The sequence below is a fragment of the Urocampus carinirostris genome, chromosome 15, assembly GCF_059441175.1.
Source record: "Urocampus carinirostris isolate Australia breed hairy pipefish chromosome 15, RoL_Ucar_1.0, whole genome shotgun sequence".
Lineage (NCBI taxonomy): Eukaryota > Metazoa > Chordata > Actinopteri > Syngnathiformes > Syngnathidae > Urocampus > Urocampus carinirostris.
This window is the reverse complement of record NC_142363.1, coordinates 11,629,537-11,656,894: the sequence shown is the minus strand read 5'-3', so window position 1 is coordinate 11,656,894 and position 27,358 is coordinate 11,629,537. Positions and strand designations below refer to the sequence as shown.

The 27,358-nt window shown below is 39.4% G+C and overlaps 2 protein-coding genes across 3 annotated transcripts in view; both read right to left on the bottom strand.

Annotated features, from left to right (window-relative positions):
- scaf8 (SR-related CTD-associated factor 8) overlaps positions 1-27,358 on the bottom strand; it is a 109,680-nt gene that overhangs the window by 22,171 nt on the left and 60,151 nt on the right. The gene's annotated exons all lie outside the window — the stretch shown is intronic.
- Positions 1-27,358, bottom strand: part of tiam2a (TIAM Rac1 associated GEF 2a) — a 144,280-nt gene that overhangs the window by 89,087 nt on the left and 27,835 nt on the right. Inside the window, exon 1 of one of the 2 annotated variants that reach the window (XM_088353997.1) lies at positions 9,171-9,345. The exons of the other annotated variant lie outside the window; for it this stretch is intronic. The gene's annotated coding sequence lies outside the window, so the exon portion shown is untranslated. Of the gene's footprint in view, positions 1-9,170; positions 9,346-27,358 lie in introns of those variants that run through there. 2 annotated transcript variants of the gene reach the window in all.

Here is a 27,358-nt window from a genome sequence, read left to right as displayed (position 1 = left end):
ATTTCTGGCCAAATTTGAGTTTTTAGGTGTGGCTTTTAGGTCAGAAAATGCAGTAATACACATTTTAACAGTGAAACAGCTTATGGCTATAACAATTTGGTTATTACGCACCCAGCATTAAAGACAATACTTCAACTTTGGGTTTTTTTATACATTCAGTGACCAGCCAAAGCATATTGCATGTCATGCCAAAAGCCACTAAATAAAGCAATCTGGGGAAAAAGATCAGAGAGCAGAAAGGGGTGTCTCCCAGCGTGTTGAAATATTCAGTGATATTTTTGGGAAAGAGAATAACAAACAAATAAAAATCTTTAGGATATACTACAATGTGGGTGCATGTAAAAGAAAGTGAAAGCTAAAAGGCGCGTCCAATATTTACAGAAGAAACTACAACTCTCATCAGTAAGCGAACACATGAACGCGAAAAGGGAAAATCCAACGGGAGCGATGAGACCCAAAGCCATTAATATAACATGACTGCATAAGTACAGCTTTCACTCGGGCCCTTGAACCATAACAACAGTCTCAGCTGACAGGAAACCCCAGATCCTGGCAAGCCTCAACTCTGTTATTATTAGTTGAAGACTTTGCAGAGCAGCGTGCAATGAATGTGCGCACCCTAAAACACATTGTTATTAGTGCACGGAAAGGCAACCACAAGTTTTGAAGAGGAGGTAAGGCGCAGACCACAGAGCTTACTGCTGCAGCCCCACAGTAGCAGGCAAACCAATTTAAGAGTAGCTAAAAGACACAATAATAAAGTCAAAAGAATATATTGGTAATTATAATCATCAATTTGAGTTAGGAGAGGAGCCACATATCATAAACTCTAGGAATGCCAATAACAACCATTTAGAGATTAAAATATATATTCTTGATTGAAGAAATACTATATTATGATAGTGAGGCTGCATACGTGTCATTTTATTTGACTTCATTAAAGGGTTTTTGTAGAGATTGTTTCAATGATAAAGTATTTCAGTATGGAAATCTGCAATAGCTGCTTTTTTGGAATGGCTTTCTCGAATGGTAGTGATCCTTTACATACTGTGAAAGTGAAGGTGTATAAAAATAGCTATGATTCATTAACATACACAAATTGCAAATAAGACTATCACTCAAGCTGTAAATTGCATGTTTGTGTGTATCTGTGACCTCAGTCATTTAATAACAGCACATTGTCAGGTAAATTGTGGTGTTGGTTTGCCATTTCAAGCATATATTGCACAAAATTGCACCTAAACGCTCCTTTAATATTATCAGTAAAAAGTCAGAGCATTTTTCCGTGTCCGTTTTATTGCAAGCAACCAATGGCATGACATCATTACTTTTGGCGAGAGATTCACAGCAGCTCTTATTCATCTGCACTCTCCAATTTCCGCAAACTCACACACACGGTAATTGTTAAGACTGATTTTGCACAACCCTCATAGTTATGAGTCATGTGTTCTTCTCTTACCACACAGAGCCAGTCTAAACAAGAGACATCTGGTAAAGACACCACGTTTTCCATCCTTTAACTCTTGACTTTAACACTAAAGAGACAGATGGACAAATTGTTGATCTTTTTTAATTAATGAAAATTATACTGTAAAAGAGATGGATGTGGCTGTGCTAGGAAAGAACTACAGACCTAAATAACGCAGTTTACTCACTCCCTGAACTGTGGGGCCTTTAACAACATTAGCAGAGAGCTGCAGACAAATTAGAAGTCATCTTCTCCAATGCTGCTGAATGTCAAGTGCCATAAATAGCCTGTAGTATTGCCTGAAAGCAAATCATGTTGTAGGCTTTCATAGCTCAAAAAATAATGTCTGATCCATTGACTAAATATTAAACTAAGCTATGACCTGAAAGTTTGAATCCAATTTAAGAAATCAAGTTTATATTTTGCATGACAATAAAGGTGCACCCATTTGATAAAAGTAACATACCTTTAGTTTCTAAAAAAACTCTTGAGCAAAAACAAAAGTTAGACAGTGTTTTGGCCCTTCTACCGAAATTTTGGAGTTGGATGTTTGCGCAGGATAAGAAACCTTGTGTATGCATCCTGCAGGCATCGTGTTAGGCAGCAGCGGCCCTTGTTAAAACATTTCATCATCAGGCCTGCAATGCAATTCAGAACAAATTTAACCTCTGAGGAATTGCTTTCATCATGGCAACACATTTTTCATGCATTGAGTATGGTGGTCGAGAAAACTTGAGGAAAATGTTTGCATATCTCAGTATAAAGACAAGTTACCCATGTGATGCTACAATGTATTCATGTTTTCCCTGGTGACAAGTTAGTGTTATCGTAACATTCTTCGCAATGAAGTAACATTCCATCCTCTTCCGTATGCAGCTGCGGCCTGACAGCCAAACAACCCGATGATTATATCGCTCATTAAACAATCTTTAGTTACATTCACCTTTTTTTTCAGAATATAGTTAATCGAGCATGTTCATTGAGTCAATACAGGCTAGCCAGAGACAAAAAGCAAGTAGAATGTGTTGACAATGGCCAGATGCCGGATGACTGAACCAACATGACAAAGCTTGGGGAGTGTGGAATCAAGAAAAAGAAGATCTGGCTTGAATATCAAGCGGCATCCCGCTCAAGTGGAGAGTGTGCCCAATTCACAGAGGAGTGTTAATGAGGCTCCTCGACACATGATTGAAACAACTGCTGCCAAAGTCCTTTCAAAAGGATTGCCTCTAAGATGAGAACATCATGTCTCAGGCTATTAAAATATGGCATGATACTGAACAGGAAAAGTGATCATAGTTTTGGTTTTTTTTTTTAAGCTTGACAAAATATTTCACAGACATGCAATAAAAAAAAAAAACAATGACTGTATTTGAAATAGTTTTTATTATTATTACTTTTTATTTTTAATTTCTTCATGAATTCATTTTTATTGTCATTTGAGCTAGGTGCGTGAGATTGTTAAGAAAATTGGGGTGGTTAAGACAAAGTTGATTTAACATGGCCGAAGGTCTGCAGGCTACAGAAAAAGAGTTCATATTGTTTGTTATTCGCCTTTATGCTTCACTGAGGAAAAAACGAACAACAATAGGAAAATAAATCCTTGGACCGCAACTTAAATTGAATTTAAAGTAAATCTTTGTATTTGATTCAACCTTGCACAAATGAGTAGTTGAGGGTTTTTAGGACTGGGTTAAAAAAGAAAAAAAGACACTCCGAGCTTGTGTAAAATAGAAATATTAACAGCTTGCACTTAGAAGTAAATTTACCAGTAGTAAAGTGGGGTGTATTGTTTCCGGTGTCCTTAAATTTTTTGAAAGTTGAGTATTTTCTCTATTGAGTATTTATTAACAATGCCCAACCAAATTCAAAGAGCCTTCAGACTTTATTTTCCACCGCGCCCAACTGCTTTTATCAAAGCTGTTCTGGGCGGAACACATTAGGTAGAAGGAGTGGGGTTTGGGGGAGTGCTGGAAAGTGACATCATGCTCGTCACAGGGCTTTTTTTTCCCAATTTGTTAGTAAAGCATGAACGTCGTGAAAGTAAGTAGAGCCCTTCTTCTAGTAAACCCCAAATGCCAACCAAAACCACAAGAAAGATTAAAAAAAAAAAAAGGAATTTTTAATTTAGATGCATCTAAGAAATCTAAGTACTTCAACACAGAATGAAGTCTAAAATTGGCAAAGTTCACCTAAGCGTTATGTTAGCTCAGACAAGCAAAACTGCAGCTTCTGCTGTGACACTGAACCATATAAGCTACACAGAAGGACATATGGATATAGACTACAAAACCAATCGTCATTCATACCAGTTATGTACATTTACTGACTGAGATAAAGGGCACACTTCTTAGTTTTTTTTTTTATCCACAAGATTGAAATCCAATCCATCCATCTCCACTTCAGCGAAGAGCAGGTGGGACATGGAGGAGTAAATGTGAATTTGTCTCATTCATCATTCGGGCACTATACAAGACACACGGTGCAAAGTGAAACCTTCACACTGAGCACTTTGGCTGTCTCAACAGCTGTGTTTGCCTTTCCAATACAAGTAGTAAGTGACACCTGATGGCGAGTGGAGCGACTAGTAAGGGATCAATCTTGATTTTATTGTCAATGCGATTGACCTGAGAGCCAGACTGAACCCGCCTGGCAGCTTTTTGATTTCCATACAAACAAGATCACTGCTACCACAAAGGACGTGCAAGTATGCTTTAAAGGAAAAGGTACTAAAAACCAAAATTGCTAAAAAATACAATTAAAAAACAAAACAAAAATCCATTCAACGTTTTCCATCACTGTCAGTGTCCCATTTAGGTCAAGATCACAACAGTTGGTTTCCCCTTTAGGAATAATTTCCACCAATTCTAGCCATCAATATAATTGTTCCTTCCAGCACTGGTTTTCTTGTATGGTAATAAGCAACAGCACTATTTTGCAATAATATTTGTTTGTATGGTAAGCAATGCTCATGCACTAAATAGTGCAACACAAAACAATCCAAAATGCCATCACAAAAATAAGTATTCAATTCAATTTAATAATTTAAACATCATGCTAATGTTTGTGCAAGACGTCATGGATCAGCATTTGTTTTTTTCTTTCTTTTTTTTTTTTAAAGCTCTGTGACAAATGTGAAAACAAGCGTTTTTTTCTTCTTTTTTTCAAAATTAAAATGCCACAATTTTAGAAGAAGCCAATTGCTTTTACTTTGTAAAATCAGTATATTTTCCTATTGGTCAAATTGCGACTAACTCAATCTCAAAATTATATTGAAGTTGTGTTTTTGACAATGTTTGTCTTCATTAATGGTGTTTCAGAAGAGAGTTAATCAGATTAATGAAAGCAACAAAATATCTTACTGATCCAATAGAAATATAGTAATGTGTTGCGGTCTTGGAAATCTTACTGTAATGCAGTGTATTTCAGTAGAGTAATTGTGGAAAGTTTAGAGGGGACTGAGCCGAAGGTCAAACACAAATATATTTTGTACTTTGCCACTGCACACAACAACATTTTGACTTTGATTAGGGAAACCGTCACCTCTGATTATCATCCTAACGAATCTGATTTGATTTATGATATGAATCTTTTGGGTGATGACTCACTGCAAAAAGCAGACCCCTCCATTTTATCCCACCTACATAAACATAAAAAAAAACACAGTACCTTTTAATCCTACACCTTGTCACAAAATGTTTAAACCGCAATCCCCCTTCATTCTTCATTTTCTTTTCAAAGCTTACAAATAGTTCCATTTTTGCAGGTGACCCTGAAGGTGTGCTTTAATCCGTCCCAAAGGCTTGAGGCTTTTAAAGAGAGTACGACTGAGGTGCATTGCGTTTAGACCGTACTGCACGTTTGAGCCTGTATGTAAATTTTATATTTGTAAAGCCGTGGATACTTTTTTTGGGCTGCAAAGACTGCATCGAGTTAAATAATGAACTGTATTTCTATGTGCTAAATCGGGTCAAAGCCAGTCCAGGTTCCTTTTAGGTGACCTTCAATTACTAAATGACAAGTCTTGGCCCAAGATGTTGTCAGCACCAACCTCTAGTTAAGCTTCTTTTTATAGCAACCTCTCCAGATGCTGCTGCGCACAAACACAAAACAAATGGAATCCAAAACCACAGGGGCAGAAAATAGTAACAAGAAAGTCGCCATCAAAACGGCCTCCGCACCAAAAACAACCTGGAACCTTAAAAGGATAATAAAATGTACCATTAAGTCCAAACTAATTCATGTTTAATCAGTCTATAAGAAGTGCACATCAACTCTGTCTTCAAGAATGAAACCAAGAGACAGTGAGCAAAGACGTTAACCATCCCTGATGTTACATGCACACGTTGCCATATATGGCAAAAAAAAACAGTGGGAAGAAGACATGAAACATTATCGGCTTCAGCATTAACTGTGGTTCAAGCTTCCCAATAGGCTGCAGAAGCGCTGGGGCCATCCCAAAAACAATCCTGCTGGCCACACAGATTTCAAAAGAGAAGAATTTTTTTTTCCATCATCCATTAGCGTTGATCGCTAAGCATATTTCACACTAAATGAACTGACAACAACAACATGCGTGATTTGCAGGAGGGACATTTATGTGGTAATGATGTCAGTGCTCCATATGTCCCTGACCACCCACTGAGAAATATAGCCGACATCCCATTCCTTTTCCCATTGTGTCACGAGTCAAAATATTTGACAGCAGTGAAAGAACAACCAGAAGCACATTGTGCTTTCCACTCGGAAGAAATTATGGGTCACCATCAATCGTCGTCAGAAGGAAAAATGAAATAATACAAACATGTTCCGTGCAGCGGGTTACATTTCCTCAACCTCAAAAATGTGAACAGCACTGACAAAAATAACCTTGTGGTGCCACAACTTCTGACCAAGTTCAGTCCTCCACTGCTGAAACAAGGAGAACACACATACTCGCATAGGAATAGCAACCATTATGGAAGTTTATTAGGATTGTTTTGTGGTCCATCAGCCAGGCAGAACCAATGAGGCTAAAAGAAATTGCTTAGTATCTTACACCGATGCCGGCTCAGCCCAATTCCAGTGCAAATGAGGTAAACAGCATCTCCACAACTTCAATGGCCCATAAACTGATCACTAATGATCCTAATTAGGAAATAAATATCCCAAAAGAGTGAATCAGCGCACTTTCCTGGAAGGCATCCAAGCAGAACGGTTAAAGAGATTACAGTAAGGTACTGTACTGTGAGCCCCAACCATAAGCTAGTGTTTGTATTTTTACACTCTCCAAGCTATGTAGTTCAGAAGTATTATAAAAGGGGCCCAAAATGCCAAAAAGTTTTCCCTTCCTGGCTCTGTTTGCTTTGTTCTGCCCCCTCACTTTGGGGGAGATAGTGTACTTTAGTTGGCCTGGTATAGAAGTAAGATCAAGCCTAGAAAGATCCCACGCAACGCGGCCCATGGGTATTTAAGCCTGAACCCGACCGACTAACTTTATTTGAAGGACTTCGCCCCATTAAACCCAAAACTTTATTTCGGCATAGCGCGTCTTTGGCGCCAAAGTACGCAGCTTCGGGTTTACTTTGGGCCGAGTCCCTCAAATTAAGTGGTGACCATTTGAAAAAAAATCCTATATTAGCCGCATCATTGCTTAAGTCGCAGGGTTGAAAGCTTTGGAAAAAGTCGCAGCTTAGAATCTTAATTTTACGGAATTGATAGTCACTTATCTTTAAACTTGGTTGATACCACCCCTGCCTTATTTGAGCCAGGAAAATCACACTCTAACAGAACCAATAGCATTGTCCTGTGATTTAATGTAAATGCCAACCTTCTCACCCCAATCAGACAAAGAGTAATATCGTATATGTAAATGTTCATGATCTTCTGAGCAAGTATTGAATAGGATAATAACCCAAGCACACATGACATGCAGGCATTCATTTTCTACAATGGTGAGCTGCAGCTGAATTTGGGCAAGTGCACACTGGAGTAGTCTGCAGTCAATCAAATGACACATTGTATAAACAAACATTTTGAAGACCCACCTATGGGCAGAAGTAAAAGAAAAAAAGCATGAGGAGAACATGGACATTTTGCATTTCACTCACTCCCCTGTGAAGCAGATTGGCTAAACTAGAACCGTGTTTTTTGTGAGACATTGAGAAGAGTGTAGCAGAAAATCACCAATTTTATCTTTGCAGGAAAAAACATGGCGTTATTCAGCATGTTTGTTTATTCCAATGGTCATTTGAGTAACACTCATGCATATCAATAGGTGGCACCAGAATACCTTTATTTTCCAAACATAAATTATTCACCCATAGGGAAGATAAAGGATAAATATATTTAATAACCAATTTGTTTGATGAAGCTGTTTGAATTAATAAGACAAATGTAATAAAATGTAATAAAACAAATCAAATTAAGGACATATACTGCACATAATAGTGCTGATTTGATCAATAATTTCCTTATTTTACACTGATGGGTCATATTTGCTCATTTTAAGCATTACTATTGTGATGTGATATAATATATATATATATATATATATATATATATATATATATAATAATAATAATAATAATAATAATTTCTTTGTATTGTCATTCTGTGTAACAATGTACACAGAACGAAATGTCGATTGCACCTGACCCGTTGTAGCGAGCCGATGCAGCCGCAGCCAACAGAGGGCGCCGCCGACCACTTTTTAAGTCTTAGGAATGACTCGGCCGGGGCGCGAACCACCGACCTCCCAGAGGATAAGCGGTACGGCTAATGAGATGAGATGATAGTAAAACATGAAAAACAGGTTAAGAATATAATAAAAGCCAAACTGAGAAACACAAATGAATAAACATCTAATACCAGGTGACCACATATGATCACAATTTTTTAAAGGGACACTAGTTCATATTTGACCACTAGATGTTGCTGTGTTGTGTAGTGCAACCAAAAACGAGTGCTACATAGTACAAGGAAGAACACAAACTACAGTACAGACTCAAAGTGGAACAAACAGCGCCAATTTCGTTCTATTGCATTGCCCAATCTTTTACTAGTTTTTAGCAGCAAGATTGTGAGCCTCATGTCATATAATAAACACATTCTAGCCCTAAAGTATTTATTTTTAAAATTCAACGTTTATATAAAATGGCATGCATTTTGGCGTATAATTCTAATCAATATTGTTTTTTAATGATTTTATTTACCACTACGGGGCGCTAGGTACTATTCAATGTCTCTTGAATACTGTCACTTTAGGCAACATAATTTATGATACGGTAGAAATCTGAAATAATTTTTTTAATATGAAAAAGTGTGCCTTGGCTCAAAAATAGTTGACAAACACTTCGCTGGGAAACAACGACGCACACACTCCAAATAGCACTCTTTATTAATAAACCTCTTATTCGCTGAGATTCGACCGCATTTTTAAAAGTAACTGTGCAAAAGTACGCTTATATGAGCAGAGTGTGCGTGTAAATCTGCTTTTTAGCTGGGTGGAACGATGGCGATTAAGTCTGCGCTGAAACACTTGTTGGTCAAACACAGTAGTTAATCACATTGTTCGTTGCGAAAGTTTTAATAAGAGAAGAAAATAGATTTACCTGGTAGTAATCTAAAGAACATCATTATATGTGAAATTTTACTTTAACGATATGCGCATTGAATAAAAAGAGAGGAAAGCGAGAATTGGTCATGAAAGTTAGACACTCACCGTTTAGCGTTTCCTCCTCTCAAATATACTGTAAAGCTCCAGACGGCGTCGAAAATACAGTTGATTGTATTTAGGAGCGACACAAGTAGCGGGTTAGTTTAGAATTTTAATTCAAGGCTACCAAACCAGACCAAGAGAGCGGGTAGGATCAGACAACTCCCATTGTGAGGCTAAACTCCTCCTTCCCGCGGACAGTATGAAAGAAGGGGGAGGGGGTAACTTCCTTATTTCCTACTATTCATATTCATGATAACACGTGTGAATGTATTCCGGAATTCAGTGTTTACAGAACCTTAAAGGGACAGTGTGTGATATTTGCTGACTAGAAGTCGCTTTGGGAACCTCTACTCATCTCATTAGCCGTACCGCTTATCCTCATTAGGGTCGCGGGGGGCTGGAGCCCATCCCAGCCATCTCCAGGCAGTGGGCAGGGGACACCCTGAACTGGTTGCCAGCCAATCGCAGGGCACACAGGGACAGACAACTCATTCGCTCATTCACACCTAGGGACAATTTGGACCGGCCAATTCACCTGAAATGCATGTTTTTGGAATGTGGGAGGAAACCGGAGTGCCCGGAGGAAACCCACGCAAGCACGGGGAGAACATACAAACTCCACACAGGAAGTCTGGAGCTGGATTTGAACCCACGACAGGTTCCCATGACCGCTTTGGGAACCTTTTTGACTTAAAGAGCCACGAGAAAAAATAAATAAACACTGGACAAATGCAACGTTTGATGAGTTTATAAAGTATATGAAATAATAGCTTTAGTTTTTTTTTTAGCTTTCTATCCTGCTGTTTAGATGACTCTTTAGCTAGCTACCAAGCTCTGTTTTAGTTTTTTTAAAACCTGTTTACCTTAATAGCTAAGTATCAAGCTAGCTTTTTAGGTATTTAGCAAGCTATAGAGCTGGCCTTTTCCATGTTTTTGCATGCTATGTAGCTAACGTTCTACCGAGTTATCAAGCTAAATTTTGGCCTCCTTATTAGCTATCTAGCTTTGTTTATAGCTTTCATTCTGGCTACCTCCTGTGCGGTACCTTCTCAAAGTGTCTTCATTTTCCTCATGCTGAGGTTTTTGAGTTTTTCCTTGCCCTCATGCAGGTTTTAGATCATGGGATGTTGTAGTAATAGTCTGTTAGTCTGTGCAGCCCTTGTAGACTCCTCGTGATAAAGGGGTAAACAATTAAACATGACTTAAATTGACCTAATGCCGGTGCTTGTGTCCCGTTTTAACAAGTCTCACACTTAAAATGTGTGTGTGGTTTTTGGGGTGTCCTTAAAAAGTTATAAATTAAATATTTTCTCAATTAAGTTTGTGTTAAGAATGCCCAATTGAGTTCAAAGAGCCTTTATATATTTTTTTCATCTTACATTTATTTTCGGCGTTACGGCCACAGAAAACATTAGGCTAGACTAGAGGAATGGGGGTGGGGGAAGATGGGTTTGAAAGTGATGTCAAGCCCATGCTCAAGGTTTTCTTTTATTCTTGGATTAAAATGGTGAAAGTAAGAAAAGGACTGTTTAAAATTCAGTCCATATGCTAACCCAAACCCTCAGAAAGACGAAAAAATGAATAGTTTTTTCAAGCACAACTAAGAGAGTCTAGTACAGTACTTGCAAGCGCAAAAGAAACAGCTCAACAGAGGCTGGAATGATGATTTCAGCCATAAGATAGCGTTAGCAAATAGAATATTTTGAAGTTGCGGACACCACCTTGATCTTTTTTCAACTAGGCATAAATATATTGCAAAATCTTCCATTGTTTATTTATCTGTGTTTTTTGCTCCGTGTGTTGCAGTTGGGATAATTTTGTCCAGGTAGCTCTCCGTTAGCGTTGAAACTGCCGAGGGTTTTCCTTGTTTCGTTTGCTCCCGGTTGCGCTCGTTGGATGCCCACCGTGTGCTGTTTGGCCAGCTAGCCCTGGTTTTGCCGTGTCCCTTGGTTTACTTCCGTCCGGTCTCATGTTTATTACAATGGCCATTGCTGCTCTTCGTTGTTGGTTCCAAGTTAGCCTGGCTGTGTTATTTTGAGAGGCTAGCCTGGCATTAGCGTTGGTTTTGCTGGGTTCCTTCATTAGTTTAAACCCGGCTGGCTTTGCGTTTATCATCGTAGGTGTAGACGCTTTTCGTTGTTCCTGGTCACTTCTTATTTTTTGGTCGGCCAGCCTCTCGTCTTCCGCCTTTTGTTGCGAAGTCCCTGTTAGCCCCCTGTCAGCAGCTCTCTGTGTTTTTTTGACAATTAGCCTCTTTTTGGCTGCTCGACCTTGGTGTTACTTTTCCACAAAAACTTTGCTTAAAACACAACGTTCGTCACTGATTAACACGTAATTCAACATAGCAACTGGCTTGCTAGGGAGCTGGTGTTCCTCAAATGACATCACAGCTCATGATGACAAAAACAAAAAAAATACTGTCTTCAAAATGCATTACCATGGAAAATTAAAATACTATTTCCTCATATTTTGGTTGTTTAATAATTTGGCATTACTTTTAAGATCGTTTAGGCGTTGGGTTTGGGGGTTTGGTCACATAGTGACTCCCAACATATCGTTGCGACATATTGGTTGGGTTGAGCACGGGGCTGGGAATCCCCTCCTCAGAATCGATCTCTCAATCTTCTAGAAATAGTCAAGAATGCAAGAATGTGAGTGTGTTCTTGATTCTGGCCACCTCCAACTAGAGGCATATGGCTCCATTATATAAATACATACATACATTTAAGATCGTTTAAGTGTATTCTGACCGTCATCTTAGCGGTAAATAATAGTTCCAAGACAAGATCGCAAGCAGAGTTCTTTTGTAAAAATGTTACTACATAGTGCAAACAAGAAGGATATGGATGTATTTACCCTCTGCTTTGTAACATGGCCAGTTTTATTGTTGGGAATCTAGTTGTCATTGCAGTATTCGTTCTCCATTTTGTTTTGTTGTTGCAAATCTTTAACATCTTTGAAATCTACATTCGGCTGCAGTTCTGAAGCGTGTCGTTTATCATTCATCATTTTTTCATGACTTGCGCAAACTATGCTTGAAAAAATATCCAGGACCTGCTAGAAGGCAGATGTCACATTCCCGTCTGTATTCTGATGCATCTCATTTGCAAGCTAACAAAGAAAACATCATATTGACATTTCTTCTTACCAGCCTTAAAGGAAGAAAAGCGCCACAGCGCTTTTGCCATTAGTGGTAGAAACAGTGTATTGCCTGAATGCATTCAAAAAGTAAATTTGAGCCAGATGTACTCTTGAAAAGAGCAACACCTGGCTCACGAGCCATACCTACCAGATCCTCCATTATATTGAAAGGCCAGTGTGTCTTATTTGACCACTAGATGTCGATGTATTGTGTAGTTCAAACAAAAACGAGTGCTATAAAGCACAAGAAAGAATACAAACTATGGAGACTCAAAAATACCAAATTGCACCATGTTTCATCTTTTTGTCCAACCTTTCACAATGTATTTGTTTTTTTGAGGGGTACCTGTGGCAGCAAGATGGCCAACTATATGTCAGATCCCTCTAAGTGAGCCTCATGTTATGTAAAATAGATCCAAAATCTCAACCTAAACATATTTTTAAAAATGCACATTCATATGATTGTATTTTTTTTGTTATGTAAATCAAAACTTTTCTTTTTAATTATTAAAGTATTTCCCACCGCTAGAAGGTGTTAAAACACACTGTGCCTTTAAAGATCACCAAAGTTGACTAATTATCTTTAATGGCACTAGTGAAAACAGTAGCCTAATTACGGAAAGTCACATTTGTTAACAGTCAACACAGCTGTTTGTCATTACACCAATTAAAGCCCAATTTAGTAACACGACCACTTTTCCCCTCTAAATGATTACAGTAAATCACTTTTACATCTGTTCAATAAGAAGAAAAGCATTTTTACCAATTCACTGACTTGTCCAATATGATCAAGCCAATCTAGAGATAATGTTGGAATATTACAACAAATATAGTCATGATTGTATCATTTCTTCATTCATAACATCTTTATTTGTTTTCAGTCATTTATAACTCCTTCAATCGTTTAGTCAGAATTAATCTCCTTCATGATTATTTGTGTATTTGAGTGTACCGTAAATTCCGGACTATAGAGCGCACCTGATTATAAGCCGCACCCACCACATTTTAAGAGGTAAAACGATTTTGTACATACACAAGCCGCACCTGCATATAAGCCGCATGCGCCCACATTTAAACATGAAACACAAACAAAAATTTAACCCAAACCCGACTTCAAGTCCCGCGATTGAAACTAAATGTCCTTCATTAAAGTCCACAGTCCAAAAATCACAGCCGTCAAAATGAACAAATAATGATACCGGTACTTAAGGTTTGATGCAGACCTGCAGAGTCCAGGTCCCGTTGAAAGTAATCCAAGGAAAAAAGTGTATATTTCCAAAGGTAAGGGTGGGAAAAATAGATCAGATGAACACATTTACTCACGCAACTCCTTTTTCTTTAACCAACTTTTTACCCCTCTTCTTTCCTTGTCTGTACCTCACCTTTCGCGGTCCCCACTTAAACTTGGCACCCCGCGTTTGTTCCGCCCCTCATTTTTCGTTCACTCGTGCAAAACATATCAGAATAATTGTCTAAAATAAATACATTACAAAAATATACAGTTGCAAATACATATTATACGTGGGTTACACATATTTACAAAGAAAGACGGTACACCGAGAGAGTTTTCAAAGCTTTAATAATAATAATATAGCTTTGACAGGACAGTTAATGGTAGCAAAACTTGAGCGCCGCTAGCGGCCGTTAGAAAAATTACATAAATTGGCCGCATCACTGAATAAGCCGCAGGGTTGAAAGTTAGGGAAAAAAGTAGCTGCTTATAGTCCAGAATTTACAGTAATTATTCACTTTATTCGTTCGGTTGTTATTCTGTTTCGACATTGTTCCAAGTGGTGTTTTCAGAGCGGTCAAATATTGAAAATTGTCACGGTCGCCATGGCTACCAGTCTGCCGCGCCCCCGAACTCAAGCTGAAGCAGATCAGCTGATTGCTGGTCTGCTATTTAAGGCTGGATTGTGGGTTTGGCGGGCGCTGGCTCATTACACAATCCCAGGTCTGTTATGCCTTGTCCTGTTTTAGGTTTAAACATTTTCCGTCTGTTATGCCTTGTCCTGTTGAGTTCGTGCCGGAGGAACTCTGTATTGTTCTGTTTTGGTCCCGGAGTATTGGGCGACTTTTATTTTGTTAAATAAAACTTATGGATCGTTACGCAATTGAGTTCTCCCTTCCTGCCTCATGCCTCCGTTCTGGTCCGATCACTCCTTCCCCCCACCTCGCCCCGTGACAGAATGAGCCAGCCACGACAAGAACTCAGCGAACGATCCCAGCGCGATTTGGGGAGACCTGGAGAACGCAGCTTGGCAAGCGCCCACTGAGTCCGACTTCGACTCCCTGCCCGTTCGAACCACGGCCCCGCCCGTCGTGGCCATTGCTGTGCCTCGAATGGGGTCCCGGGAGGAATTGACGCCTGCCTGTTCGACTCTCATGCCTGCCTGCCCGACTCCCGTGCCGATTGCCTGCTATTCAGTCTCCGCTGCCTGCCAGTCCGACTCCGCTGCCTGCCAGTCCGACTCCGCTGCCTGCCAGTCCGACTCCGCTGCCTGCTAGTCCGACTCCGCTGCCTGCCAGTCCGACTCCGCTGCCTGCCGGTTCTGATTTTGACTCTCTCCTGTTTTGCCGGTTCTGATTTTGACTCTCTCCTGTTTTGCCGGTTCTGATTTTGACTCTCTCCTGTTTTGCCGGTCCTGATTTTGACTCTCGCCTGTTTTTGCCAATTTTGACTGTCCTCTGTGTTTGCCGGTTCTGAATCTCTGTCTGTCCTCTGTGTTTGCCGGTTCTGAATCTCTGTCTGTCTCCTGTGTTTGCCGGTTCTGAATCTCTGTCTGTCCTCTGTGTTTGCCTGTTCTGAATCTCTGTCTGTCCTGTGTTTGCCGGTTCTGAATCTCTGTCTGTCCTCTGTGTTTGCCGGTTCTGAATCTCTGTCTGTCCTTTGTGTTTGCCGGTTCTGATTCCCTGTCTGTCCTCTGTGTTTGCCGGTTCTGATTCCCTGTCTGTCCTCTGTGTTTGCCGGTTCTGATTCCCTGTCTGTCCTCGTGTTCGCCGGTTCTGATTCTGTCTGTCCTCATGTTTGCCGGTCCAGTTTGCCTGCCGCCCCCCCCCCCCCAACCCTGCCGAGCGTCGAACCATTCCGGGGCGTGAGGTAGTATTTTTTTTTTTCCTTTTTTGGGGACCTCAGGAGCTGTCCCTTAAAGGGGGGGCTCTGTCACGGTCGCCGTGGCTACCAGTCTGCCGCGCCCCCGAACTCAAGCTGAAGCAGATCAGCTGATTGCTGGTCTGCTATTTAAGGCTGGATTGTGGGTTTGGCGGGCGCTGGCTCATTACACAATCTCAGGTCTGTTATGCCTTGTCCTGTTTTAGGTTTAAACATTTTCCGTCTGTTATGCCTTGTCCTGTTGAGTTCGTGATGGAGGAACTCTGTATTGTTCTGTTTTGGTCCCGGAGTATTGGGCGACTTTTATTTTGTTAAATAAAACTTATGGATCGTTATGCAATTGAGTTCTCCCTTCCTGCTTCCTGCCTCCGTTCTGGTCCGGTCACCCCACTCCACGCCACCACGCCCCGTGACAGAAAATAGTATTTCAGAGGATTCTCAGATTTGAAAAATATATTCCTGGTAGCATGTGTGTGTGTGTGTGTATATGTTCACATAAATGTGCATTAAAAAAAATAATCACAGGTCAAGATATTTCCCTTCATTTGACCATCACTGGGCTCACCTTTCTGCTAATTGTACCCGGAAAAAAAAAAAAAAAAAAAAAAAAGGAAAAAAATAAACATGCCATGTTTTTTGTCACTTTAATTCTCTGTAGTTTGTATGTTTCTTTGTGCTTTTTGGCACTCGTTTCTGGTCGCACTACACATACAGCAACATCCACTGTTCAAATATCAAACTCAGTGTTTTTAAGAGCACAATTTTAATGAAAGTAGTTCTAACCCAACGTTATCACTTATAAAATTCAAACAACAAAATACCAATCATTAATAACTTAACTGTACAAGTTTGGGAGAATATAACTGTAACAATAAACTTATTTGAACAATCAACATTTTTTTTTTCAAAAGTAGTAAATTCTTTTAAAATTGATTTTAAAATCAGCCAATAATTAATATATATATATATATATATATATATATATATATATATATATATATATATATATATATATATAAATCCCTAATTGCACGTATACAAGGCAGTTGTTTTATTGCTTAACTGTGTCATGATCACCGATGTGAATCACCTGTGCCCGCTCATTTGGCTTCCTGTCCCTATTTGAATCCAGTCCTGTCAATCCCCTGTGGTCAGTCTGCGAACCTCTGTTAATACAAGGCAAGCCTTTTTCTCAGCCCTGACTCCCGCCTGTCCCGTTTTTGCCCCCATTTGTCTTTGGCTACGACCTGTTTTGATCCCGACCACGTCTGCTGTCCCGTCCCGGCGTATGACCCATTTTTGATCCCGACTACGTCTACTCTCCCGTCCTGGCTTACGACTCGTTTCTGACCCCGACCACGCTTTTGCTCTCCCTGTCCCGGCTACCGACCTGTATTTCCGTCTCTGACATCGCCATCGCTCGCTGCGGAAGATGCACTTCCGTATTCAGATGACAATCCGAGTGCGAAAACGACTTGCTTCCCGTGTCCAGTGAGCATCGGATCGCGGGCGCTGCCCATCCTCTCTCTTTCAATAAAATTGTGAGAAAACGTTACGCGATTGGGTCTACCCTGTGTGCTGGTCGTGACAATCTCAACCATATTTCATATCATTTCAAACTGGTAAAAACATAATAATAACATAGTAGTAACATGATAAGTTGTTTTTTTTTAGAAATGAATAACATGGTGCTAATCCAGGACAAACAGTGTGGCATGATATTAGCCCAGGAGTTCCTTCATTACATTATTTTTGATGATTTCATTGAGAGAACCTTATTTATGTTCCTTTTCTTTACTGCTATATGACGGAAACTGTTGAAATCAATAAATCATGTTGGCCCTTCCTGTCTGCTCCAATCTTTCGACCACTTAATTCATTGACCTTTTTTGACATTTAGCATCAGTCGAATTGTTTACCCTCTCAAGAGGGTCTTAAAACAACCTCCCATCTGTTTGTCATCCTTCGTGAAACAGGGAGTGCCCTGCTAGTTAACAAAACGATGAACGAACATAAATAAGACACTCCAATACATCTATTTTTGTAATTTGTTGAAACCTTTGTGATTGATTTGTGCAACATTCTTGATTTTATTGTTCTTTGGGGTATGCTGAAGCAACGATTTCAGTGAAAAATACTGAGCAAATAAATCTATTGGGGTATTTAGCACTTCTCGGTTCTCAACACATTTAGTACCATAGACATTTTTCACGTCATTTATGTTGTTTTATCACATTGAAAAGATGTCGTAAAAGTATAATGGGGTGTTTAGACGTGTTCTAAGGGATGGGCAGCGCACCTGTATGATGTGGTAGAGGTAAACCAGTGAAAGCTGTCGGGTCCTGCTGTTGAACAGAAGAGTGTGTTGTGTCACACTGACCCGAGTGACATGGCCACTTTCTTGTGTCCCGTTTCATCTGGAGGGACGAAAGCATGACCAACTTGGGTGCCGAGGTGCTTAACTTGTTTGGGTGTTTGTTTTGTGTGTGTTTTTTGCTACTTTTTCCCTTTTTTATTTTCTTTTTTCTTGTGTATGTGTTGGTCTTGCTGTCGGTCACCCTTCTCTAGGGATATGACCAGGGTCGATAGATCAATAGATACATATAGTTATTGTATTATATTTTTATTACATTTTTAACTAATTAGCACTCTCTTGGGGGAAAAAATCTTATTCCATTGTCAGAAAATGTTGCTTATTTTATAACATTTATAAGCAACGCTTACGGGTGATTTTTTTAATGACTAAATTGTACTTCAAAAAGGCAAATGGTCTCTTCTAGCATTGAATAAAAATATCTCTAGTGTTGTCAGTGAAACAATGTAAACAACGTGAAAATACGCCTATGGCACTGAATGAGTTAATATAGCCCTTTTTAAGTATTTCACATATTATTCTATAGCAGTTTTTACAGCATTGGGTTTCTCTTCTCTTTGAATATTGTGTACCCATGTTTTGCGTTTTAATTGCCTGTTCAATGTGATTTCCGGTTGCAAGCTCCGCAGGAAGAACAATAAAAGCCTTGTCTGTCACATGGATCAATGAACTGATAAGAAAACGGGTTTGGCCTGCCCAGACAATCAATCAGTTTGCGTGTGTTGACAGACCACATTGTTATTCGTGTGGAAAATGTATGAGAAGCATTTTTCTTCTTTCATTTTCCCTTGATCGCTTGTAATACTTAAAATACCTGCAAGTCTTTGAAAACACTCATCATATGGTCATGATTCCTTTTAATGGGGATACACACTTTTATTAGCGCTCCATTGGGAGGCAGAGAATCCATGCTTATCTCTGCAAAAGGAATGGATCGATGAGGCCTGTCATGCTGCTTTTTATCGTCTCACCAGCTCTAGTTAAGATTATTTTCTTGAAAGTCAACATCTTACATAATATGCATCTCCAATGATGTTGAGGACTACTAGCAAAAATGTTATTGGAAATAGAGATTTGCAGAAAAGAAAGTAGCTCTGACTGTGCCAAGAACCAGAACAGGAGGAGGACCCAGATGCGTGACGTTTCTCACACAAGCTTTATTTTACGTGAACTGGGGCAGTCATGCACGTTAACCCAAATCGCCAGTGATTCAGAGATCATTGGGCGGAAGACGTAAGGCAGCAGCGTGGCGTGGAATGACAGGAAGCCAGAGGCGGTCGAGATCAATACCAATTGCACGAGCAGATATCGGACAGATGGGGTCGATACCGGACAGGAAGGATTTATATCAGGCACTGGAGACTGGAGTCCGATGACAAGCAGGACGAGATTGACGGAAACAATACCAGACACTGGAGATCGAAATTAAACAGGACAAACTAGACGGGAACGCTACCAGACATTGGAGATCGATAACAAACAGAACAAAATAGCCGGGAACGAAACTGGAGATCGATATTAAACAGGACAAAAATAGACGGGAACAGGAAACACAGGCAGGAAACCGGACAGAGTCAAAACCCACGTCTTGCGGGTGCAAAGGTCCGTTGACGGACTGACAAAGGGTGAGTGAGAGCAATGAGCTTAAATAGGAGGGAAGCCAATCAGTCAACGAGCCACAGCTGGTGTCAAACGGGCGGGGCTCACTGGGCGCCATGGGCAACCGTGACAAACTGGTCTGGTCTTGATGTTTTACAACACATGAGCCAATGACATGAAAATTGGAGTAATCCAGGATGGGTGAGTACTGACACCAGGCATTTTTATGATATACCTAAATCATCCATTTGAAGTTATTGGTACTTGCAGGGAGCCGATACCAGTATTCGCTGCGAAAGAGAGGCCGTTTAACAAACCTAGAAATTAAGGAAGTTATTATTTGATAAATGCAATAGTAGGTAAGTTATTGTATTTTTTGTATGTATTCATATTTATTTGTGTTTAAATATCAGTATTTTTTGCACAGGAAAGTTAATCTTGTGTACTAATTCAAGATTCAACAAAAGCTTTTTTAATGTCAAAACGTTGGCATGTTTGGAACAGTAACATGTTTAGAATAGAATAGAATAGAATATACCTTTATTGTCATTGCTACAAATGGGCTAACATATTGTGACAACGAAATTGGGCATGACACTCCAGTTTTACACATTCATAGTGAGGTATGAGCAAGAAGATAAAGGAACAGAGAAGATAATGTTATAAGACAAGGGGGATAAGGCTATAGTTATAATTTACATTTTTGGTTGCAGTTCGTTGCTCTCTGCAGGGTGAACTTCATGTTTTTATGTAAATCTGTGGTGTTTCCACACTAGCAGAGTGCTTTACCACACAAATTACACCTGGCATTGAAGTTAAACAAGTCCACACCACATTGCTCTCTCTGTTTGCCTCTTTCATTTTTACCTGTTGATAGAGGGGAGAGTGGGGGGATTGATCCGTCTGTTTTAAACTTCATTTCCCTCTATGCTGCCTGGCAGGATGAATGCAGCAGGCCAACCAGTGGCCAGGTTGTGGGAATTGCTAGTCAAGTAGTCATAAAAGAGCACCTGTCAGTCACCTACTCAGGAATAGACTTAATGAGTTGCAGAGGTGGCTGGGTGAGAAATAGGGGCTGCACTATCTACTCAGAGAAGCGGGGCTTTGAAAGAATTGGTAGAGCGATGTATCAATCCCAGGACAATAGTTTTGATTCAATCAAAGTATTTGCATAGTATTGATATAATAGATCAGGGGTCTCCAGGGTACCCCTTAAGGACAGACCTGCCTGCAGATCTCTTCTGAAAGTAGCTCACCAGTGCCAGTCATTGTGATTTTCTTGTCAAATGTTTTTATTATTGGTTGGCTGAATCTATTTAACCCTATTTTTTAAATTATTATTTTATATTATTTCAATTTAATTAATCTGGTAATAAAGTAGTAACAGCATTATAAGTTGTTATTTTTAAATTTAAAAAATCAGTTCATGGACTTACATAGCATGCAAAAAATCTAGTATTACTTTAATTATTACTTTAAAACAATAATTTAAGAGAGTAGAATGTGTATTATACAGATTTATTTATTCATCTTTTTATTGATTTATTTTAAAGGAAATACAACAAACTAAATTCCATTTAATGGGTTTTATAAAGCAAATTGACATTTGTGCAGTCTTTTAGCTGGCTATCTGACTACCTTTTTAGCTGTGTAGTTAGCTCATTTTCTACCTGTTTAGCAAGCTATCTTTGTAAGCTTTTTACATTTTTTTCATACTATCTAGCTAACATTTTACCTACATTGCTAGTTATTAAGCTAAATGTTAGCCTCCTTTCGAGCCAGCTATCTAGCTTTGTTTTTAGCTTCTATTCAGTTTGCTTTTTACTCCTTTATCTTGCTATCTATCACCTTTTTAGTTTTTAACCTGTTTGCATTTCAAGCTCCCTTTTCAGCTATTAAGCATCTAGCAAAGTTGCTATTTATAAATCTATTTCAAACTCGGTGCTTTTTGCACTAGTTAGTAGTACGGAGTAGTTTTCAGCTTGAAAAAGGTTGGAGCCCACAGGTATAGATATTTGGATTGATCCGCCTACCCCTACCTGATGCAAGAAGCAAAATGCCAATCCGCACGCGGGTGGTGCAAAATGTAAAAAGGCTTAGCGGATCCATCCCCTTCTGTTTTTCAATTTCTTGAGTAAGGCATGCGTTTCCGAGTTCAGGCTAACTAACGTTGTCGCCAAAAGATGTTGGGTCACACGTCATCGATTGGTAATTTGTGAGAAATTTGAGAAGTTGCCTGGCAGCCACTCCAGCAGCTCCCGTGTTATTTTCGATTGTTCTCAGTTATTTTCGATTGTTCTCAGCTTAGGGATGCTGCTGGAAAAGTGAATTTCCCTTCGGGGATGAATAAAGTATCTATCTATCTATCTATCTATCTATCTATCTATCTATCTATCTATCTATCTATCTATCTATCTATCTACATTCTGTATCACTTGGATCACAATTGTTATGTCCACTTCAAGGCCTTTAGTTTGTCATTTTTATCTTATCTTTACAATGCCCTTGCACCACATCTCCTGTGTGTGCGTGTGCGTGTGAATCCCTTTGTCTATGTCATCTGCTGAATTGAAAAAAGCATGAAAGGAATTGTTGGAGAGTGTGTCTGAATGCAAACACAAACACGAACAATCGGGATGCCTTCCTTGGGTTTGAAAACAGTTTCTTGCAGAGTCATTCGGAAATTTCATTATCAAGAATGACAAATATGGTATTCTTCTACCAATGGTAGCTGGATAGCACTGTAGAACGGGGAAAAGGTTGTAAAATTACTCCCACACAATAATAACCCTATTACAGTGCTCGCAGGGGCAGAACTAAATGGTGGCAGTTAGAAAGCCTGAGACTGGAGAAAGCCTGAAGACTGGAAACTGAAGTAGGGCGGGGTATGAGAGAACTCATATGAAGGAAGAATGAGTCAAGTTTCTTAAGCGCGGGTGTGTGTGAAACCGTTCATTTCCATTGTGTTCCCCTAAAAAGTGCTGAAGCTTATGATTAAGTAGCGTATTTTACAACCATACGGTGCACTTTTACATTTTCAAATTTTCTTCAGAACATATGGGGCACCTGATCGTGTGTGTGTGTTGTGGATGTGAAGTAGAGGAAACCAGGAAAACTTTGAGGGGGAAGTGCGAGGGTTGAATATTTGATGTCACAATTTGGGAGTGACACGAAAAGTGACTGAAAATGAAAAAAAGGAACCTTGGATGTTTTCATTTCCATTCATCATAAATGTTAATTTCAGAAACAAAGGATGAGAACTTCGACCGAATGAAGAATACAGGTAAAAATATTTGATACACGCTCTATTTTTGAGGTCTATGTCACGGTTGCCCATTGCCCTCTCTTGGCCCCGCACGTTTTGCACCAGCTTCGGCTTCCCTTCTATTGAAACTCAGTGCTCTCATTCACTTCTGGTCAGTCCGTCAAGGAACCTCTGCACTTGCAAGGCGCGTATTTTGACTGTGTCCGGTATCCTGCTCGAATATTTAGTATCCGTATCGATCCCGCCTGTCTCGTCCTGTCTGGTATCATGCTCCAGTCTCCAGTATCCGGTATTGATCCCGTCTGTCTCATCTTGTCCGGAATCTTGCTCCAGTCTCCAGTATCCGGTATCGATCCTGCCTGTCTCGTCCTGTCCGGTATCGTGCTCCAGTCTCCAGTATCTGGTATCGATCCCGTCTGATTCGTCCTGTCCGGAATCTTCCTCAAGTATCCGGTATCGATCCCGTCTGTCCCATCCGGTATCTTGCTCCAGTATCCGGTATCGGTTCCGTCTGTCCCGTCCAGTCCGGTATCTTGCTCGTGTATTGATCCCGTCTGTTCCCTCCTGTCCGGTATCTATTCGTGTGTCCTGTATCAATCCTATCTGTCCTGTCCGGTTTCGATCTCGTCTGCCTCTGACTTCTGTGTCTCGCTTCTTCCACCCAGTGATCGCCGCATCACTGGCGTTTGTGTTCACGCGCATGACTGCCCCATTCCCGTAAAATAAAGCTTGTGTGCAAACGATATGCGTCTGGGTCCTCCGTCTGTTCGGGTTCTGACAGTCTATCTGTGTAATTTATCATGCCTATGTCTATTGATGATTGAAAAAATGTTAGGGGCACTGTCTTATATTTGCCCACTAGATGTTGCTGTATAGTGTAGTGCAACTGAAAAACGAGTGCTTAGAAAAAGAGAGAAAAATGAGAAAACATATTTTAAAATGGAAAAAAGGAGGGGAAAATAATAAAACGAAAAAAAGGAAACAAAAGAGAAAAAAAGGACAAGAAGAAGAAAAAGGGCCTAAAGATAGAAAAGACAAAGAAGCAAATGGAAAAAATGATAATAAAGACAAAGGAGAAAAAAACACAATAATCTGTTTCGTTGTATTTTAACCATCGTGTGTGTGTGTGTATATTTGTTTGGCGTTCCGTGATGTTGGGTGAGAAAAAAGGACGATATTCTATTTTCTTATTGTACATTACATGTTTTTATAGAGTACTTTGAGTTGCAATTGGTTGCCACGAGGTGCTATATAAATACATTTTGTGTGTAATATTTGAACAATAGAATGTCACTGTATTGTGTCGCTCACCGAAAACAAATGCGTCTAAGGACATGGAAGAATATAAACTAGAGATGCAACGTGACCTAACTGCACCATTTTTCTTTTCATTTATTGCCCAGGAATTCACAAGGTTTTAGGTTTTAGGAGCAAGATGGCGGACAATCCTGTCAGCTTACTCTGCGTGAGCCTTATGTTATGTAAAATCAATACAAATTCCTTGAGCACCAAATATGTAATTAAATGCATGTCTATATATAAGTATACAAAATGTCCCCTTAATGATACATAACCAAAGTCCAGTTTACTATGCTCTATTTTTAAAAGTACATGCTTGTGTGTCTATGTGTTGTTAGTGAAAGGTGGGTCTAGTAGAGGACACTTAGTAAAGGAAACCATGGTAGTATTAAGGGGTGAAGTGTTAGCGCTAAGGGAGGGTGTGGGGGAGTATTGTCGCGCACATTGTATCTAAAACTTAAATGGGTATTATGTGTGTGGCAAATACAAACATGGTACACACAACTGAAATTTCAACTTTTAGCGCAGTGCACCTAATAGTCGTAAAAATACAGTAGTAAATACAGTTGTTTTTGGCACTTTTCTTTAACCTAGTGTGCCCTTATACTTAGGGGTTTTTGTGTTCACACCCACTGATTCCAACGGCAAACACCACCTAGGGCCAAGGGGTGTGCAGAAAAAGCGGGTGGCCTGGTTTTTAGGAACTGACAGGCTGAACTCGTTGGTGAACAAACAGTGGAGGTAAAGAAGGACTAATGACTCGAATACAGTCTTTTCAACTTAAGATATCTGGTCAACTGTTTATATCTATCAATAGTTTATTGTACTTTTCTGCTCATATTAGTCGTAGAACTTTGTTGATGGAATAATACTTTAACAACAATGTTGTACATACATATTGTCACTCATTTTGGGAATTATTCAAAAAATCTAAGCAGACACAAATGATTGTTCTGGTATTCATGTAGTTTTTCTCACAAACTCACATTCTCACACCTTAAGGAGTTGAGAAAACTCACGCAGTTAGTTATACATGAGCATCTGTCGTGTGAAGTGACACAATCTGTTTGTTCAACAAAAGCCATCGCATTAAAAAGTCATAAAACTAGAGCAGCTACAATAACGTTTTTATTTATTTGGCTTTTAAATGGCGGAAACACCAAGATGAAAGATAGGGAACTATATAATCTGTCTACTTTATAATGGATATAATACAGTAAGATTGAAACATTTAATGGTTTGACATAACTTTACATAACTTGTAAACTGTATTAGAATATTTAAATATTGTGTTTTTAATATGACAGTATTTGTAGCTCATTGTTATCAGGATGTTTGAAATGTGTTTGACAAGTATTGAGGAACGAATATGGTTAAGAATAAGTTCTGAAATATACAAAAATAGTCATGAACCGGAACAGGACGAGAACCCAAATGCGTGACGTTTCTCACACAAGCCTTTTATTTTACGGGAAATGGGGAGTCATGCACGTTAGGCAGCAGTCCGCGTTGAATGACAGGATTGATATCGAAACAGGATATCGAAATTAAACAGGACAAACAAGAAGCGAACGAGAACTGGAGAGAATCATAAACGGGACAAAAATAGACGGGAACGATACTGGACAGGAAATGCAGGCAGGAGACCGGACAGCGTCAAAACCGACGTCTTGCGGGGAAGAGGTTCGTTGACGGACTGACAAAGATAGAGTGAGAACACTGAGCTTAAGTAGACGGGAAGCCAATCTGTCAACGAGCCGCAGCTGGCGCCACACGGGTGGGACCAATTGGGCGCCATGGCAACTGTGACAAAAAATAATACATATAATAAGAAAAGTTACCCAATAAATGTTTTTTAGAAATACTCTTCTTATAAATGTTTTCTTTTTGGTGTGTGTTTTATTCCACCAAATGTAATATTTGAAATGTTTCCAATGGCTTATCAATTTTACAAATGTAATTTATGATCTTAAATTGTAATAGCTTTCAAGTTATAATGTGATACTCTATCTAGACATTAAGGGTGTTCGATATCACTTTTTTCAGATCAATAACTGTCCTCAAGTTTTGCGTACCAAGCAATACCGATACCAACCCCCAATACCGCTGGTAATAACCACCAATCCCCCGTAAGAATAATGATACTTTTCAAGTCAAGTCAAGTGCTGTCTATTTGTATAGTTCTTAATCACAAGGAGTCCGAAAGGGCTGCACGGACCACAGATTATTGCACACTACAGACTATTATTACACCATGCCCTGATCTAAAACGTACATGAGGGCAAGCAAAACCTCAAAAACCTCAACATGAGGAAACCTTTAGAAGGGACCAGACATTAGGTAATCCCCCTTCCAGGATGACCAGGCTGCAAAGGATGTTACAATAACACAGAATACACATATATTGTCAACATGAAATATGAATAAATAAAAATAAATAAATAAATCCAAATATAGGATGTGTTCTAATAATTGTAAGAAATGTATATTCTTTTATTTTCTGAATTCCAGAAATTTATCACGAATTAACCATTAAAGGGCAGCATTAATACTCGTATTGGTCATTGCTGCCAGTGCTGATACAATTATTTAAGGATTTTTTTTGTCACCAATACCGATAGCTGCTATCAGAATATATAAAAATGGTGAATTGGTTTAGTAATTGCACAGCTAAAAGGGAGGAAAGTTGAAATATTGAAAATAAAATGCACTAAAGTAAGAAAAAATATCAACATTTTAAAACATTTTTTCTTGTTTTGGCGGTCAATTTTGCTCAATTTGATATTTATCACTATTTTTACTGTGCTATTTGACAATTTTTGCAGCAACACTTTGAAAAGTTTAATTAAAAAAAACAAAAAACAAAAAAAAGACAGATTTCCTCCAAATATGGGCGGTTATAGACTGGTTAGCGCGTCACGTCTGCCTCACAATTCAGAGGTCCTGGGTTTAATTCCAGTTGCCGGTTGTCCTCCCCATGCCTAAGTGTTTCCATTTTCAATCAATCCAGGGAATAAAGGAACCTTTACAATGAGGATTTCAGTCCGTAAAATGATAAGAGCTGATTCCAATGAGCCAAATGCAATTAGTGCCTAAAATCTAATGTTTTTTGTGTGCTGCTTACAGTTGATTGAATTAAACGAAATGAAACAAAGCTGACATTGAAGGTGTAAATTAATATTAATTCATTTACAAGGTTTGCGGGGTAATCTAAAATGAGCGATCCGACATTTTTCAAGAAGGTTCATGTACAAAATACTCTCTCTTACTCCCCATGGAGAAACGGTTCTACACCCATGTCGAGGGACCAATAAAATTACACGCCCTTGTTAAAATCTACTTAAATGGAAACACACAACACAGCAGTAAGTAATCACCTGTCGCCAGAAGGGCAATGTTCT